The following is a 5,677-nucleotide window of genomic DNA, read 5'->3' as shown; positions in this document are numbered from 1 at the left end:
TCCCCACACCCCGGCCCTCCGCAGCGCTGCTCTGGATGGAGCCACTCTCCCCTGGTTTGGGGAGGGATGGCCAAAGTCTCCCATGACAGCTGGTGCATCAAGAAGCTCATGTTGTTTCCCTGCCATGAAAGCTGCCCTGTGCCAGGGTTGCCTGTCCCCACCCCCATTGCTCTTAGCCCCCAGCTGGTGCCCACCACCCCACTGCAGGACAGGGAGCCCCAGCCTGCAGCCACTCAGTGGAGAGGACACGGGGGGGCTCTGCAATGGCTGCTGCCCACCATGCAGACCTGACAGCCGTGGCCCCTCTGCCCCCCAGGACAGCCCTGCCCCCCCACCGGGGCACCACTGGCTCCCAGCACCGGGCACCGGCATGGCAGGGTGCCGGGCCAGCCTCAATGAGGCCTTTGTTGGGGAAAGCAGGCGGGGGAGGCTCCAGCCCAGGTTTTTCCATGTTCCTCCTGCTCGAGTTAATTAAAGTGGAAACCAAAGCCGAGCACTGACACAAGCACTGAGCAGAGCTGGAGCCAGCGGGGTGGACACGGACCCTTCGTCCTGGAGGGACACAGCCCCGAAGTGCAGGAAGGGGGGAGCCGGCCGGCCAGACCCAGAGGGAGCCGGGTCCTGCCCCGAGCTCGGGCAACTGTGAGCGCTGAGCCCCGGGCAGGAGCAGGAGCAGAGCAGTGACAACTCCACCACAGCCTGGGATCCCAAAGGGCCCAGCCGCTGCAGAGCCTGGGGGCCTCCCAGCTGGGACCCCCGTCCAGCCCACGCTCACGGAGTGGAGGAAACCTGAGCTGCTGCAGGCAGCCACTGTGCTGCCAGAGCCCTGCTCAGCTCCTTGGCCTGCGGCCGCCATCCATCAGCCCAGGCAGCTTTCGTAATATTTTCATTGCATCACAGCCGGCCCCACGGCCAGGCTGGAGCCGCTCCATAATCCCCTCTGCTTTTAACACACGCTCAGGGACCCGGCTCAGCCCAGATGAGAACCTGAGCCCTGCTGCAGCAGGATGAATGGGATCTTTCATACCCAAGGAGGAAAACAGCCACCAAAGCCCCTGTGCAGCCCAGCAGCACACCGGCTGCCCTGCCCAGCGCCACAGCTGCCCTCAGACCTCCTGGCCCCCCACTACCCACCGAGGAGCCTGGAGGCTTCACAGCATCCCGCAAACCTGCAAGGGCATGGGGAAGCCGACACAGGCTACGAACACAGGCAGAGAGGGAGTCACGGGTGGCCACGGCTCTCCCAGCTCAGCAAGAGGGGACCCCACTTGGAGCAGTTGTGCCAGCACAGCCCCCGCCGTGCCACCCCCAACCCCAGGCAGGAACCCTGGCACGAGGCCACCTCTCCCAGGGCGCCTGGAGCAAGGCCTGGGGGAGCCAAGCTCATCCCCTGAGCCTGTGCCAGGACTGCTGGGCTCGCCCGGCACCATTCCTCCCACACGACCAAAGTGGCGGCTGGTCCCAGGTCCAGGCATCCTGAAGCTCTCCCCACTGAGCACCAGCAGTGGGGAGCAGAGCCCAGCCTGACCGGAGGAGCTGCTCAGCCCGGGACTGGGCACCAGGGAGGGGAGGGCAGGGCAGGCAGGACTGCCAGAAGAGCCCCGTCACCCCGCACAGCGCGCGGGGACACCGTGTCCTCTCCTAGCAGCACCTCGCGCAGGGCAGAGGAGGACGCTGGGGATGGCAGCGCGGGGCCGGGTAAGGAGCTGGGTGGCAGCGGTCCAGCCCCATCCCATGAGCCAGGAGCTGGCTGCTGGGGAGCCCAGCATGGCCAACAGCAGGAGCCGAGGCCAGTGTGGGAGGAGGTAGGGCCAGGCTCGGTGGCAGAGGACAACTCTCGCCTCTGCGGCAGGAGGCTCTCCCCAGTGCGAGGAAGCGTCAGTGCTCGGCGGAGAGTCTGCAGCCCTCACAGGGCTCTTCCACTCCTGCAGCCCTCGCAGGACCCTGGCTCTGCAATACCCCAGGCAGGGGGTCCCAGCGGCCGGCGAAAGCCCCATTGTGCGGGACTGAGAGTCATGCCCAGAAAGGGGGACACGCGCACTGGAGGGACTTTCATAGCGATGCCAGGGCATGGAGCACGTGCTGGAGACCACCCAGCACCCTCCCTCTGGCCACAGCCACAGCACCTCCAGCTGTGGGAGGCCCCAAGCCCAACAACCCCCCAGCAGAGGAGCCGGCACTACGGCAGCAGCGAGTGCCTGTGCCCCACTGCTTCTCCCCACAGGTCTGCCCCCCCACTGCTTGGCAAGTGGCGACCTCATCCATGCTCCCAGGCACGCAAGCATGCATACACTCAAGTTCCCAAGCCTGCAGGACCCCCGTCGAGCAAATCCCCCCAGTCTCCTCTGTTCGTCTCCCAGACAGGCACAGCTCCCGTCCCTGTGGAGGGCTGAGTCCCGGGTGCTGCCCCAGGGCCTCGCCAGGCTCAGTTGAGGCTAAATTCCCAGCCACAGTGCAGGCAGGATGGGCTGGGCATGCGATGGACAGGATTTTGAGAAGATGCAGGAATTTTGGAAGAAAGATGCCCTGCAGGCCCTGGGGCAGCCAGCCGAGGTTACCTGCCCGACCTGGGCATGAAAGCTGGGGGAGGCATGGCAGCGCCCACCGCCCAGGCTGCTTTTGCCTGCAGGGAGCCTGAGGGGACCCACAGGAAAACCGCTCACGGCCAGGTATTTACAGCTCGATCCTGCTCTGGGCCTCTGGTTTCCTCCCTGCTTCCTCCTTCCCTGCTGCCCGCAGCACCTATCAACAGAAATAGTCCCCAGTCTAAAGCTGGAAAGCACAAACAGGTCACAACAGAGCTGCGGGACGTGGGCAGGAGGCAAAGACAGACACTGCGTTCAGGACTGGGGGGACTGGGACGGGCAGGTCCCCAGAGGGGTCCCACAGGAAGGCAGGGGACAGGCAAAAACGGCCTCCAGGTTGCCAGGCACTGGGGAGGGAAGGGCAGGGCAAGGACGGCATGGATAGCTGGGATTTGGGACTGGGAGCCATCACAGCAGCTGGACAAGGCTCTGTGGACCGGAACAGGTCAGGGCTGAGGTTAGGTATTCATTTAGAGTTGAAAGGCAATAGAAGGAGAACTGTGAAAGACACAGGACAAAGCTATTTTTAAAAGGGCAGAACCACAACCATTTTTATTTGCGGTTCCAAATCCCGTATTTGTGTCACAGTGTCTGATTCTTTGCATGATTGCTGAAAAAACCCAAACTTTTTAAAGTCTGCTTCTGTGCTCTCAGCCCCTCGTGGGACGTGGATTTTGGGACAAGAGACACTGGATAAAGAGCAGTCAGTGGGACGCAGCTGAATACTGGGTGGGGAAGGGAGAGGGTTGGGGGGAGGGATAGAGAGCAGGGCAGGCGTCGGGGCTGCGCAGGACTGGAGCGGGGCCAGGGCTGCCCGTGCCATCCGGCCCTCAAGGGGCTCTCAGCTACAACCAGGCTGCGCTCCTCTAGGAGGGTGATGGTGGGCAGCAGAGGGGAGCCAGGTCTGCCAGACACCGTGGGATGCTCATGGGATGGTCCCCAGCAGGAGCTCAGCCTCTCCGCAATGTCCCCCGCCAGCTCCCGTGGGCCAAGTGAGTGGCTCCCGCAGCTCCAGCCTACGCCAGCCTGGCAGGCTCGCAGGGCAGGCAGCGGGGCAAGAATGTGCCTGCTGGACTCGGGGCACAGGAGCATTTTTCTTCCCAACTCCTTTTCCTCCACCTGGGACGGTGCCGCCTTGTTCCCCCAGCAGCCACCTTGCAGGACACCAGAGCTGCCCGCACGCAGCCGCAGGCACGCCCTGCCCGCACCGCTGCCAGACCGTGGCCAGCTCTTTGCCAGAGCCCCATGTGCACGCAGACCCTGCCCTGGGCTGCGGGACCGGTGCTGGGGGCTGCATCCAGCCCCAGCGGACACGCAGGAGCCGCTCTGACAGCAGGGTGGGGACCGGGGTCCTGCAGAACAGCGCAGCCCAGCCGCGGGGACGAGCAGGAGGGCAGGGAGTGAACTGTGCTGCCAGCCCTGCCACACATGCCGGCTGCCAGCACAGGGGAGCTGGGGCACATCTGTATGAGGGGTTGAGGCCTGGAGGGAGGGACGTGGAGCCAGCCAGGTGGGAAGCACCAGGCATGGCTGACTCATCCAGAGAAGGTCCTGGGCTCACCAAGGAGAGCACTTCCCTGCCAGCCACAGACTGGTGCTTCCCCCTCCGCCCAAAAGGGACACGGGACCCAAACAGATCTCAGGAGCGTTCAGACAGAGCCACAGGGCCACACAAGGGAGGGAGCCCTGAGCCGGTTCTCAGCAGCCAGCTGAAGCAATTGTGCAATCCACGAAGGCAGGCAGAGGCCCAAGACCTCACCTTCCTTGCTAAGAGGCCACAGTCAGCCTCTCCAGAAATCACCCACCACTATCTCAGGATCTCTTCTTGCACTACTGGGCTGCAGCCACTCCAAGGACCCAGCCCAGGCAGCCGCCTGCAGCTGCACCAAGGTTTTAGGAACAAGACAACAAACTCGCAAGACACGTTTTTCTGTGTAAACAAGGACTTGGACCTTCCAGCCCAGCAGCCACCCCAGGGTGAGGAGCCTGTTGGAGACTGGACTTTGCTGAAGCCCCTCCCCAGGGGCTCCAAGGAGAAAAGGGAGCCCCATAGCACGGCTCCCCCTCTGCACTTCCCTGGACACGATCAGGCCCATCAAAAGCAACAAGCAGGAGAAGACGTTGCAGAGGCAACACCTTCACCACTGCCCTCAGCATCCCGCTGTTAGTGTCCTGCTGCGGGCAGCGAAGGGGATGGAGAGTGTGGCAACAGAGAGGAGATGGGGATGCTCAGAGACCTGGAAAACCACAGGTCCAGGCACTCCCAGCAGAGAGCCCGTGGCAGCATCACAGAAACCACACACAGGTGCCCACAGACACCACTTCAGCCAAGGTCAAGTGGCCGAAGCGCACCAAGGTCGCACTGTACCCTGCTCCCAACTGACGCCCAGCCCCAGACTCGCCACAGGCACGTGCTCCAGAGCACACTGAGGGCTATCGGAGCAAACCTCAGAGCCGGCTCCAGTGCTGGCACAGGCACACATGCAGAGGCCAGCACCAGAGAGGGCACCGCTGCCCTCGCCGCCCTTCAAAGGGAGCGCTGCAAGCTGGTGGGCACTGAAAGAGCAGCGGGGTGCTCAGCCCCGGCAGCTGGTCCTGGATCCACCTGTAAGACCCCAGAGCAGGGACTGTCACCCACAGCGTGGGTGTCCCGGTGCGCTCCGAAGCGCAGGCAGCGAGAAGGCAAATGGAAAACAGCACGTGATGGGCAGGCGGGTCGGGAGCAGCAGCGTTAAGCCGGAGCCTGGGCCCGGGCCAAGAGCCCCGCGCAGCGCCGAGGCACCGGCAGAGATGGGCGCAGCGCGGGGAGACTGAGCCCGAGCCCGGCGGCCGGTGCCCGGCCCTGCTCTACCGCTGCAGCCCGACTGCAGAAGGGGACCGACATGCCTGGCAGAAACGGGGGATCGCGGGACCCTGCACTCTCTGGGACGGGCTCCAGCCCCGGGGAGATGCCCCGAGGCTCCCGCACGGCAGCGACGGGCGGTGGGGCTCCGGGCCGGAGGGGTGTGGGGGGCGGGAGGGCTGCCCACGCCAGAGGAACGGGACGGAGAAGGGTCCAGCTGCCCCTGCCGACACCCCCTCCCCCGGGGCGG

Source organism: Haliaeetus leucocephalus, unplaced genomic scaffold (assembly GCF_000737465.1).
Source record: "Haliaeetus leucocephalus isolate CR32 unplaced genomic scaffold, Haliaeetus_leucocephalus-4.0 Scaffold110, whole genome shotgun sequence".
In the NCBI taxonomy this organism is placed as follows: domain Eukaryota; kingdom Metazoa; phylum Chordata; class Aves; order Accipitriformes; family Accipitridae; genus Haliaeetus; species Haliaeetus leucocephalus.
The sequence above is the reverse complement of the archived record's forward strand: the minus strand, read 5'-3'. Positions refer to the sequence as shown.